This window comes from Cryptomeria japonica, chromosome 8, assembly GCF_030272615.1.
Source record: "Cryptomeria japonica chromosome 8, Sugi_1.0, whole genome shotgun sequence".
Taxonomy (NCBI): Eukaryota; Viridiplantae; Streptophyta; class Pinopsida; order Cupressales; family Cupressaceae; genus Cryptomeria; species Cryptomeria japonica.
Genome location: NC_081412.1, coordinates 667,661,057 through 667,675,231, shown reverse-complemented (window position 1 = coordinate 667,675,231; position 14,175 = coordinate 667,661,057).

Genomic DNA, 14,175 nt, shown 5'->3' with positions numbered 1-14,175 from the left:
GGCAAGGCAATATGGATATGTGAGCACACAAACATGACATGTGGCTCAATAAGAAACAAGGGTAGGTAGGAAATAAGTTTGGGTAGGTAGGAGAAACAATATAATATTTCACATGAGGTGGATCACCCACTGAATGTGGAATGTAACAACAAGATAAGACCACAAAAGGTGAAAATTCTCCTACACACACTATCCCAATGTGGCACAAACACCCAAGTGTCTCATACCCAAACTACTATGTAATGCATTTCCTAAGTAAACTTAAGTAAGGTGTAATAATATCCAAGATGAGTAATTATTTACACCAACACCCCCCCTTAAGTGTAACTTAGGGAAATGCATTGAAGTCTACAATGCAACTAAGCAATGCAAGATGGGTCTCGACTACTAGGCCATGTTAGGTACCCATGTACAAATGCAAATGCATTCAAACCAATGCAATGAAATCTCTCACAAAGCGGGGAAAGAGAGAAAAACCCAACGGGAAAAAACCCTCCCCCAAAAGAGAGATGAAAACTAGATACAAAGAACTCTCATAGAAGTATGTGAAGGACAAAACCCCATGTGAGGAAAAAGTCCCCCCATATGAGAGAAGAAGAAGAGAGACTAGGAAGCTCCCCCTCAATGTGGAATCTGCACCAATGATAGAAGCTCGAAGATGAATGAAGAAACTGCTCCATGAACGTCGAACTACATTCCTCCCCTTAGGAAGAAACAAAACCAAAGGTGTATCCAAAAAGTGTCCCCAACCATGAAGGGAAGATGAAGCAAAAATACTCATGATGAAAGGAATCTCTGAAAATTGCTCAAGTGTCCCCATGTCGATGCTAAAGGTTACCCCCTCCAAAGGTGGTAAACTGCTCCACACTGTTGAAAAAGGAACTCCAAGATCTAGTGGAGAAGAATGTAGAACAATATCCAAAGACTCATATGTCTCCTCAAAAGATAAAGAGACCTCCTCAGACTCATATGTCTCCTCAAAAGATAAAGAGACCTCCTCCAAGTGTTGTACAAAAGTATCCACAATCATGTCAACCTCTAAAGATTGATCATGTAGAGAATGCACAAGAGGGTCAAAGTGATCCCTCACAATAATCAAAGAAGAATCATATTCATCAAGGAGAAGATGAATTTCATCAATGGTGTCTCCCAAATCTGCAATGTAGAAGTCCACAAACAAACCTGCAATGTCTGTCAAGTAGGCATCCCAATCAACTGAAGCTGGAAGACATGAAATATCCTGCTGCACTGAATAATAAGAAGGAAAAACTGTCGCACTAGTTGCATCATCGGGTGCAATAGGTGGTGTGATATCAAGAGAAGGAGATGATATGCAAGGCTCAAGAATGGGGTCACATGTGAGAATCCCCAAGTTCAAATACCCAAAGTTCTCTTCAAAATCCGAATCATCATCATAGGTAGAATCAACCTCATCAATAGGACCAAAATCTGAAAAAGAGTACATCCGAGATGCATGATCAACCACCCCAGTTGCAATGATAGCTCCACTCTCCAAGTCTTTAATGATAACTAAATCAGGTGTGAACTCCACAATTTTTCTAGTTGCCCCATGTGTGATTTGATAGATGGAAAGAAGATTGTTTGTCAAATGGGGTACACACAACACATTATTGAAGGAGTTATCCCCAATAGCGATAATTCCTTTCCCAATCACATCCATGTATGTATGATTGCCCATCAAAATCTGTACCATGGTGCAAAGTTCAAATGAAGAGAACATAAACTGTGAAGATGCCATATGATGAGAAGCCCCTGAATCTAGAAGCCATCTCCCTGAATCATGACTTGTAGTAGCACAAAGAGATTTTCCTTTTCTTGTCCCAAAAGAGCGAGTCTTCTCACTTGTAGAAGCCATGGATGCTTTCCCTTTCCCCTTGGAAAGTGAGTAAGTGGAAGTTGATGAATCCTCCTTCATGTAGACATTAGGAAAATCAATGTTGTGCATTTTGAAGATGTGTGTGAGCTCATCAATCTTCTTAGAATGACAATGATGCTCCTCATGACCAAAATTTTTACAATAGGCACAAGTAGGTCTCTCCCTCTTTGGTGAATTATCCCTCTTGGAAGAGGATGAATGTCCTTCTTGTGGAGAAGGTGATGCTTTTTCCTTAGGCTTTGGTTTCCATTTCTTCTTGTTGGAGTTGTCCTTTCCTTGATTTATTTTGTTCCTTTGATTTTCCACTAATGCTTGAGACTTAGAAGCCTTAAGAATGCCCATGCTTATCAACTTCATTTGTTCCATCATCAACATTTTGGTGAAAGCATCAAATCTAGGCATTGTGTAGCTTGAACCTATTGTCATCCTATGCATTTGGAAACTAGAAACAAATGCTGCATATTCCCATGGAAGTTCGCCCATCAATTGAGTGTCCTTCTTATCAATGCCACAATCCTTGAGTTGTGCCCTCAACTCTTTTGCCTTAGTGACATAATCTTGTATAGTATCAAAGTTCTTGGGATCTAACATGGTGAGGTCACTATCAATCTAATATCCCCTAATCTCATTAACTTGACCATACAAGCCTTGAAATTTTTGCCAAGCATCCTTGATTAGAGTAAATTTCTCAATATGAAAAATGAGATCCTTTGATACATACTTTCTTAAGGTACCAATTGCCATGATATTATTAGTGAGCCAATCCAAGTGACCAACAAGATCAGCCTTAGGATCAACGGGATCAACAATAGTTCCATAAATGTAACGAGTTAGTCCTTTTTCCATAAGTTTACTCCATGCATCAATTTTCCAAGTAGCATAATTATGAGGAGTTAAGAGAGGAAACTTAGGAGAACCCATAGCAGAAAAATGAAAGAACACAAGAGCACAAAAGCACAGGAGACACCCCCCCAAATTCAATCAATCAAAGTACCCCCCCCCCAAAAAAAATAAAAAATGATGATTTTAACACTTTATATGTAGTGCGTTTACAATAGGCCACTTGCAAAAAATGGCAAGGTGGACTTCTAATTTTGTTTTACAACTGCCCATATAGGCTGAGAACTACAATGCAAAAGACCAGCAAGATAGATCTATGCAATACAAGTGCCAAATTGGCCAAAAAAGACCATATGTTGAAAGTACAATTTCTACTCAAAATTGCCACAAACTGATAGCATATTATGAGAGTAGACAAAAAGTTATGCACTTTGAAAAAAAAATGACACTTGAAAAGGATTTCATATGAGCCCAAACGGAGTCCTGAAAGTTGCAGAAATGAGGAATGGATAGGTACAGTCACTAAAAATTGAGTTTTCTAAAAACTGTGTCAATCAAAATTAGAAAATAATGCCACCATGAGAAAGTAAATGAAATTATAGCCCATTTAAAAAAAAATTATACCAAAAAGGGAGCAAAAATGAGCAAGATATGACCATTTGAAGTTGAGCTGCGAAATCAAAAAGCTCAATGGAGGGGGCCTGCCAAACTTTCAAAAAATGATGATGTTATAAAAACATGAGGTTAAATTTGATGGCTGTATGAACATCATGAAAACTTAACCTCCCTTTTGATTAGACATGTGTACAGTACGGACTGACACATGGCACTCTGGTTGGTCAAAATAGCTAATGTGTCTATACAGTCGAACTATGTGGCAAGGTACAAATAATATGGATGCCAATGTGGATTGCTGACTGCTCTACCACATGAACTGTATGGTAGATGATTGGGCATATGATTGCACGTGTGGCGATCTGCCTGGCGGAGATCATGAGGAACGGGGGCCACGTGGGTGGTTGAGGTTGCTGCCGGACGGTGGGGACAACTCTGACAGGGAGCAGGCAGTAGAAGAAGCCCAGTCAATGACGGCGGTAGAGCTAGTAGTGTTGCCATAATGGTCGCTAGCAGAGACTCATGCAGCAACAATGGGGAGATCATCGGGTGAAGGACGATGCCAGAGGTCAGGGCTGGGGCCGCAGGCATCGGGAGGTCAGGCTGAGGATGCTCTACGGGTGGCAGTCGGGAGATAGAGTCGATGGCAGCCGAGAGATGGTGAACAATAGCGGCAGTGGCAATCCAGGGTGTTGACGCAAAGGAGGCCGACCGGTGGGCGAAGCCAGTGGTCGGCCCTGCAAAAAAATAAATCTGTAGTACCGCCCAAATTGGTAAAATTTTCCTCCAAGCTCGAAATTTGACTTTCACCAAAATAGGTCGAATTTATACTCAAAATTCATGGAAACGGCCACCCGGACGCAATGACGAGGTCGGATCTGGTCTAGGATACCTCCAAAAGATGCTACTCCTCAGATCTGCCTCTTGACGTCACAATAGTGTCTCTCAAGGAGGAATCAATGACGCTCTAATGGCTCTGATACCATGTGAGATTTTGCCAAGATCAATAGCTCAATAAAAAGTACAAAATAGAGAGACAATATATAGGACAAGAATAAACTGTATTCTAATCAATAGATAAATGACCAATAGATCAATAGTTGTAACATACAATGAATATGAGTCTGCTTATATAGGCAAGGCTATATGGAAATGTGAGCACACAAACATGACATGTGGCTCAATAAGAAACAAGGGTAGGTAGGAAATATGTGTGGTAGGTAGGAGAAACAATAAAATATTCCACATGAGGTGGATCACCCACCGAAGGTGGAATTATCACTCCACAATAAGTGGATATGATAAAGTAGTAACAAGATCAACACCATAAAAGGTGGAATTTCTCCTACACACACTATCCCAATGTGGCACAAACACCCAAGTGTCTCATGCCCAGACTACTATGAAATGCATGTACCTAAGTAAACTTAAGTAAGGTGTAATAATATCCATGATGAATAATTATTTACACCAACCTATTCCCCCTCTTTTGAATGTAATGGTCATCCCAAGCAAAAAATAGTGATTTTCTTCCTCTAATGGTGGAAACCCTAATTTTTCAACACTACATTTTGGCGAATCCGACTCCTTACACCTTAAATTATGATTTATGTTCTCATATCTGAGTGTGTATGCAATTTAAAATTTAATTTTTCATTACAAGTTTGATTTCCTTGCAAAATTAAAAAAATTAGAGGTTAATTTCACAAAAACCCCAAATTTTGAATTTAAAATTAAGCTCGTGAATTGTTTAATTTGGATTAATTATTTCAAATCTGAGTGCTTTTCATATTTCATAATTCAAAATTTAACTTACAAGTTTCATTTCAAATTTAAATTTTAAAATTAAGTGGTTAATTTCAAAAACCCCAATTTTAATTTTTTTAAAAATTGAGGTTGTGGGTTGTTTAAATTTTGAATTTACCATATTGGATTTGATTATTAATGTTTATTCCAATTCAAAAATGCAATCTTATATTAAATATAAAATTTAAATTTTCAAATTAAGTGGTTAATTTCAAGAACCCTAATTATTAAATTTTAAATTGACCTTGTGGGTTGTTTAATTTGGATTTTTAGATCTAAAGCATTTTCAATTTTCAAATTCTCATTTTTAAACTTTATTTCACATTTTTCAAAATTTAAATCTTAATTTCAAAATACAAAATAATAATAATAATAATAATTCAAATTTATGGGTTGTCTATTTTTCCATTCATAGATCTTATCAATTTACATACATTAAGAGGTTTTATTTAAAAAACTGTAATTTATTTTGATTAATTTTCTTGGATCTAAATTTAAATATTCATCATGGCAATTAATAGATTTGATTTATTTTCTATTTCACATATGATTACATTGATTTTTACCTACATTTATTATAATCATGTGTTGGATAATGGCTTCTTTCACTTCATGTTACTTCTTTTGATTCATAACACTCAGACATATTGCATTTTTCAAGGTTTCCAATTTTCTTCCTTTTCATCAATTAGATATCAAAGCTTTCATTTATCATGTACGTTGTGCTATGGTGATTTTTTTGGGAAAATGTATTTCATATGTAGATCACCGAAAAGCTTTTGTAGATCCCAATCCTAGAAATGGTAATGGAAAATTGAATACTTGTACCTCTCCTTGGGTATATAATGTGAATGAAGAAGGAACTAATACTCCTATCAATGATCTCTCTAATGGAGAGAAAGCATTGAATAGAAACATGGCCCCATCTTCTTCTCAAACACATACCCTTGTGCAAGGGGGGCAAGATCAAGACATTGGTGTTTCCATCTCTCTAGATCCTCGTTATTCTCCTAGAGACTATCTTAGTCATCAAAACATTTGTAGAGAAGATGATGTTATGCATTTTATTCATGATCTATCTCCACAGATAACATTAAGAAAAGATGATGCCTTAGATGATAAAGATCTTCCTTCCCAATCTACCAAAGAGGATATGCATGATGAAAGAAAGGAAAATCCTCCTCCACAAGATATTACTTCTTCATCTACTAATACTTTCATTCCTTCTAAACATCCTTACACTACTAAGTTAAAATAAATTTATTATAATGTTTCTCCACCTTATCAATTAAAATATTCTTATAGGAGTGGCTTTAACATAATATCGCAACAAGGGTCTAGAGGACGAGGAATTGGAAAATTTGAACAAGGAATTATAGTCCCTATAAACCCTCCTACACAAATTAGTACAAAAGGAATAGGACATGATCATAAATCTCCTATGGATGACCTCCTTAGTATTCAAGACTTAAAATCTCACCTTGCAAGACAACAAGCTATTCATGCAGCTAAAGATGTTTCTTCTTCAAAACCTCTTTTTTGTTCATATCACCAAACTCATGATCACACTACCAATGATTGTCCTAATTTTCAAAATTCAATGAAAGGAATTATTGGCAAAGTTAAAATCATGGATGACAAACCTTCTTCTTATAACAATTATAATCCTACATCACAAAAGAATAAGCCTACACCTATTGATGATCAAGAACAAATAGCTACAAGAATCTTTTGGAAATTGAAGGATGACAAGAATGTGGTTTTTCCTTCTGTCAATTTTAGCACTAAGCATAAAGAAGAAAGTGGATATTATCTTTTTCACCATGGTAGTTCTCATTCTCTTGGAAAATGTAAAGCATTTAAGGAATTTGTTCAAGAACAATACATTCATTCTCGTATATGTATTTCAACGTCGATGTCTAGTAGTGGTTTGTCATTTAGGGATTGTAATTCCAATTTCTGTGTCTAGTTTTGATTTTTTAGGATTTGGAATTTGAATAGTCATGCATCCCAAAGGTCTGTTGTGACTGTAGAAAGTTCAAAATTTGGTATAAACTTGTTTTTTGAATGAAGGGAATTACGTTTTGGCTTGCTACAATTTTGAATTAGTTCTATTCTTGTAATCAAAATTGACAATACCGCAGGTTCACACTAGGTATTGTACTCCGAAGTCATTGAGGCTTATCCATATGCAATAGTAGCTATTGCAAAATATTGCCTCGAGAGGATGAGGAAAGATTATTCCATTCACAAATGTGGGTTGGGGAAAAAGCCCTACATTTTATTGTTGATAGTGGAAGCCAAAAGAGCTTAATATCAGCTGAGACTGTGAAGAGGTTGAATTTGAAAAAAAATAGTACACCCACAACCCTACTCCATGGGATGGGAAGTCAAGAGTGAGACATTCAAGTGAACCAATAATGTTGCCTTCCATATTCTATCAATCCCTTCAAAGATGAAGTTACTTGTGATGTAGCCCCTCTTGATGTTTGTGATGTTTTTCTTGGACAACCATACATGTATTAGCATCATGACATATATGAATCTTGTCCATGTAGTGTGACAATCAAATTGGGTGGACAAAAATATCGAATACCAGAGGTAAGTCCTGCACACTCTACATCTTTAATTAGTGCTAAGCAATGTAGAAGGTTGATTTCTCAAACTTGAACATTTGTTTTGTTGATAATTCGCCCTGAGGGAGAAAGAAAATTGGTATACAATTCCCACACCACTATGAACACCTCTACACAACAACAAAGGTCAATGGATCAGATTATGGCAAAATATCATAATTTATTTAAATTTCCAATCGAGGTACCCTCACACTGTCAAGTTAGATATTTTGTTGATTTGATACCAAGAACTCCATTACCTCATGAGCAAGTGTACCATAGGTTAGCATTAGAAAATTATGAGATTAAAAGGCAAATACAAGAATTGATTCAAAAGGGAAATATTTGTCCAAGTGCATCACCTTGTGGTAGCCCAATTGTTTTAGCAACGAAAAAGGATGGGACGTGGAGGATCTGTATTGATTGTCGAGCACTGAATAAAATTAAAGTAAAAAATAGTACCCAATCCCTCAGATAGATGACCTTTTGGGCTAGCTTAGGGGGACCAAGTTATTTAGTAAAATTGATTTGAAATTTAGGTACCATCAAGTGCCAATCGATCCAGCAGATGTGTGGAAGACAACTTTTAAATCTAAGGAAGGTTTGTTTGAATGGATAGTAATGCCCTTTCGTCTAACGAATGCTTCAACTACATTCACGAGGATGATGAATGATGTACTTAGACCATTCACTGATTCCTTTGTAGTAGTGTGCTTAGATGATATACTCATTTTCAACAAGACTTGGGAGGAGCATCTACAACATGTGGACCAAATCTTTTTAACTTTGCAAGATCATGGGTTATATGCAAATAAAGAAAAGTGTTCCTTTGGTATGCAAAGCATTAGATATTTGGGATACGTTATTGATAGTGAGGGTGTTCATGTTGATCCTGACAAAATACAAGTAATCAAGGACTGACCCTCTCCTAAAAACATTACAGATTTAAATAGCTTCCTTGGGCTGGCAAATTTTTATCATAGGTTTGTGTTGGGATTTTCATTTTTATCTTGGCCCTTAAACCAGTTATTGCGAGGAGGAGTGCAAGCGAAATTCAAGTGCACAGGTGCTCAACAACAAGCATTTGAGGAGTTAAAATGAAGGTTATGTTCTGCACCAGTTTTATCTCTTCCTGATCTACTACAATCATTTGAGATACAAACTGATGCATCAGAATATGATCTGGGAGCAGTTCTCATGCAACATGGTCATCCAGTTGCATATCATAGTGAGACTTTTCTAATATAGTACATAGGTATCCCACTTATGACAAGGAACTGTATGCCATTGATCAAGCTTGTAAATAGTGGAAGCATTATATTTTGGGCAAGGAGAATGTCATTCACCCAGATCACAAATCTCCTCAATTCTCACAAACACAAGGGAAGTTGCAGAATGATAGACACCAAAGATGGTTAGCCTATCTTCAATAATTTCATCTCAATGTTCGTCATAAGAAGGGAAGCACTCAAAAAGTAGTAGATTGTTTGAGCAGGACTCCAATTGCAGCTATAAGTATGGTACTGGAATCATGTGGTCATCAAACTAAAACCTAGGCTTACTTGTACAAGAATGATCATGAGTTTGCAGATGTTTACAATCACTTGGTAAAGGGAAACCATGTGAATTACTTCTATTTGTAGGATTGTATGCTTTTTCACTTTGGCCTTATCAGTGTGCCCAATGCAGAGCACAAAAAAATTGATATGGGAAGCTCATTATAGCAAGGTTGCTGGTCATTTTGGAGTAGATGGCCAAATAGAGGCAGTAAATTGGATGATCATCCAAATTCTATGCATGTATCACTCAAAGCATCCCTATACATGGGATGAAATCCTTCCATATGTTCAACATAGCTATAATAGGGCAATTCACAGTTTGACAAGTCACAACCCCTTTGAAGTTTGTCTTAGTTATCAACCATTAGCACCCATGGATGTTGCTATGCCACATATTCAACTTGATTTGGTTCCAAGTTCATGAAATCTTGGAACACACCAATAAGCAATATAAGGAAAGGAATGATGAGCATCGCAGTCCCCATAATTTTCAGATCGGGGATAAGGTGTGGTTGCATATTCAGAAAGAGAGGTTGCAAGGCACCAACAGGAAGCATCTCCCTCAGTGTTATGGCCCATAGACAATCATCAAGCAAGTTAGTGATAATGCATTTGAGCACAATTTACCTCCATTTTTAGGTCTCCATCCAGTCTTCAATGTAGAACTGTTGAAGCCTTATTTTCCTCCACTATTGGATGTTGCTAAAGTTGAAAAAATAATTAATAATATGAAACTAAATCTAGAAGCAACTGCTCCAGTACGATGTGATCAGGTTATGGTCACCATGTGAAAAACTTAAAACAATGACAAATTTATTTGTACAAATTGGTTCAAGCAGGTTAGTTTCCTCAACAGGGTAAATGGCTTACTCGGGATTAGATTCAACTTTGTTTTTGTCGTCTTCTACAGAGTGTGGATGCAATGGGGCCCATTTCTTTTCAAGGGGGGAGGAATGATCAGGAGTCATAATTTGCAATTTTGTAAAGTTGTCATTATGTTGTCATCAGGATAGTTAACCCGATAAAGTGTTATTGTTGTAAACGGTTGTCAATGTTGTAATTGGGATAGTTATCCCGATAAGGTATCTCTGTTGTAAAAAGTGTCAAAGTTTGTCTTCTGGATAGTTATCTCGATAAAGTGTCATCGGGATAGTTATCCCGATAAAGTGTCATCGGTATAGCTATGCCAAAATAGGGACATCGGGGTAAGTTGCTCTATCTGTATTCCATGAAATGGTTACATCACCTATGTTAGTTACTCTGATGGGTGGTCACGACCTCAGTTGAGGATTTTTATTTTGACATCGGTGTCCAGCAGTGGTTTGTCATTTCAAGATTGCAATTCCGATGTCTGTGTCTAGTTTTGATTTTTCAGGATTTGGAAGTTGAATAGTCATGCATCCCAAAGGTCTGTTGTGACCGCGAGAAGTTCAAAATTTGGTATAAACTTGATTTTTGAATGAAGTGAATTACATTTTGGTTTGCTATAATTTTGAATTAGTTTTGTTCTTGTAACCAAAATTGAAAATACCGAAGGTTCACACCAGGCATTGTACTTTGAAGCCATAATTCGGATCAAGGATTCTCTCTTATGCAAGAGGTGCAAGTCCTTAGCTACAAACACTTCTGCGCTTGGCAATGTATATCTATTATAAAATTACCCCCTCTCATTGGGTCAAAATTATGTTATCCTTCATCAAGAATCTCTTCACCTAGCAATAGGAGGAGGTATGAATTCTTGTTTCCCTTCCCTTCTTTTGGTAGAAGACATTATGTTTGTTCAAGAAAATCCTCTTGGAGGTAGATGTCTTTTGAGAAAAGATCTCTTCTCCTCCAAGGATCTCCTTTACACTTGATGCAAGATATCTCTTTTTTAGTTATCTTATCCTTGCTTTTAAGAGTATTCCCTCTTTAGCTTGGATTTATGAAGATTATTTCTTAGAGGATATCTCCTTGGTGTTGAAGGTTAGGTATCCTTGTTTCTATCTTCCTTATGACATCAACATGGACCTATATTGACATCTTAAGGGGGGAAAACCAATATCGCTCCCTTTGTACCATATTTTTGTAAATTGTTTTTGCATGTATTAGACAGGGTGTTCATTCTTAAAACCAGAGAAAACAAACTCTTACATGATATGCTTCATGCCCAAAACAAGATGCAACATTGATATATGTCTTAGGCGGGGTATACATTCCCGAAACCAGAGAAAACAAACTCTTACATGGGATGTCCTTGAAACTAGGTATGTATCTGTCTTAGACAGGGTTATACATTCTCGAAAATAGAGTAAGAAAACTCTTAAACAATATGTTCCAAAAATCAAACATTCACCCCTTGGCATTTGCATTTACATCACATGTCTTAAACAGGTTGATGCACACTTGAAACTAGAGGAAAAAAACTCTTATACGGGGTGCTATATACTTGAAACCATATATCACTTGCACACATGCACGGGGATGAGTGGAACTAGCAGAATAGGGATAGATTATTCTTACTCTCCTCCCTAACATGGATCGCCTAGAAAAACATCTAGGGGAGAGGTATCTATGTTCTCCTTTTTCATCATTCTTCTCATGAATCATCTAGAAAAACACATCTAGGGTGTATTCATGCTCTCCCTTCTTCTTCTCATGAACTCATAGCTTAGCTATTTGTAGTTCATGGATGATGTGTGCTTTTCTCTTTTATGTGATCATTTATGTTCTTAAGATAGCATTTTTTCAAGGATGATATTAGGGGTTGAGACATTTTGATATCGAGGTCTCTTTGGCTAGTTGACTTGAGGTCTAGTTAGCTTTTGTTGTATGTCTTTTGCCTTTATTTATGCTTTTGTCTTTGTTTGCCTTTTTTTTGTCTTGTTTTTTTTGTATGCCCTTGCATATGTTTGAGTGAGTTAAGATCCTAAGATTGGGGGGCTTGGTTCCTCTGAATTAGTGATGTCTTATACTCCTTTTGATCTTGCTCTGCATTCCTCCTCTTCTTTATTTCTCTGCATTCTACTTTACCATGCATATTTTCATAAGCTCATACTCTTTCTAAAGTGGGGGATAAGTGTAGTATCCTAAATTGTACCCCCTTTACAATTTAGACCATATTTGAAGCCCTCACCTTAATGATCACATCCCTATGCTTGACTAGGACCCATTTATGCTTGCATCATGCAAATATGGTCTTAATATTATATTTTATCTTACATTTCCCCTTTATCCTAGCCCCATATTAGGGTAGGACTAGGGCGTTGTGCCTTGGTCCTTACTGGGACCATGACGCAATGCCATGATCATCCCTAATTAGGCCCTATTTTAAACCCATTGGCCCATCTCAAATTTGAGTGGGAAACCTTTCTCTATGTCGGCCTATGTAATTCCCCGCCAAGAAACCCTAAAGGATACAACTACAATCACTCGAAAAGAGTGTAATTATTTTTTTTATAAACAATACGGAATAAAAAGATACATTAAGATAAACATCACACTTAACATTGCACAAGCAGAAGTCTTAACTTAAACTCCTAAAGGGTTACCCAACAAAGATTACTTTATTAAACTAATTATCAATAAGGTTGATTACCAACTAATAATAGAATGATTACAACATGAACATAGCAATTAAGTTTCATTAAGATATTACAATAAGCATGATTGAGTTCATACAAGTGTGTTCAGTTACAATACATTTCTAGAGCTACATACATCATAATCCATATCATTGCATTTAATCAATAATTCCATTCATACAATTACAAGATCTACCATCTAAGCCACATCATAATAACATCGTATTTAGGTCACATGGTCTCATAGCAATACATAATAATTACATTAAATTACAACTTACCTTGAAGGCGTACATAAATAAATGATACATTCAGCCACATAAGGTCCAAGAGATACAAAAATGATCCAAGAAGAAAAAAGAGGATCCAATGGATACATGGAAAGGAGTAAATCCAAGAGAGCAACTAGAGCACTTGCGAAGCTAATCCCTTGCAAGAAAGAATGAACAAAACACCCGATGGAAAGTGGCACTACCACTCGACCATGTGGCCCAAAAAGGGACCACCCCTCCATGCTAGGAGATAATATTAAGGCCCTCAAGAAAACCATAATTAAGCACCACATGGTCTAACATGTACATTGGGTACTCACATACGACATAAGCATACATATATGACTCCCACAAGAATGCTCCAAGTAAAACCAATACAAGACTACACACTAGTGAACATAAGGGAAGAGTGTCATCACATAGCTGGTATGGGTTATCCCGGTAGCCTCTCCTAAACCCTCGACCCCCATCCATGACTCATGCGGACCCAACAAACCTTTCATAAGGACAAGGTGATTGGTTTTCCATTCTAGGCCTTCCCACTACATCCCGAGTCTGTATGAGCACTCAACCATGAGCGGGGCACAATTAATCTTGATTAATGTTTTAAAACCCAACCCTATTTTATTAATTAGGTTATCACTTATTACTCAAACTTCCAAGGGGCTATCCTGGCAGCCACTTTAGGCCCCGACCCCCACTTGGAAGCCACTCTTCCTTATGACACTACACAACCTCCAAAGAACTCCAAAGCAAAATAAAAAAGCCAACCATACAAAAGGAGTTTAAGCAAAACAAAATAAACATACTTGGATATACAAACCCTCTACCAAGGTTGAACCAATTGGAGGTGTGATATAGACAAACTGGTCTATTCACAAGACAAGACCACAACAAGGTTGTCGCAAGTAAAGCTACAATCAACACTTAACCACTTAACTTGCACGATCATCATGCATTTAAAAACATACCAAAATAACATGAGAAGTAATCTTTTCAAATTAAACA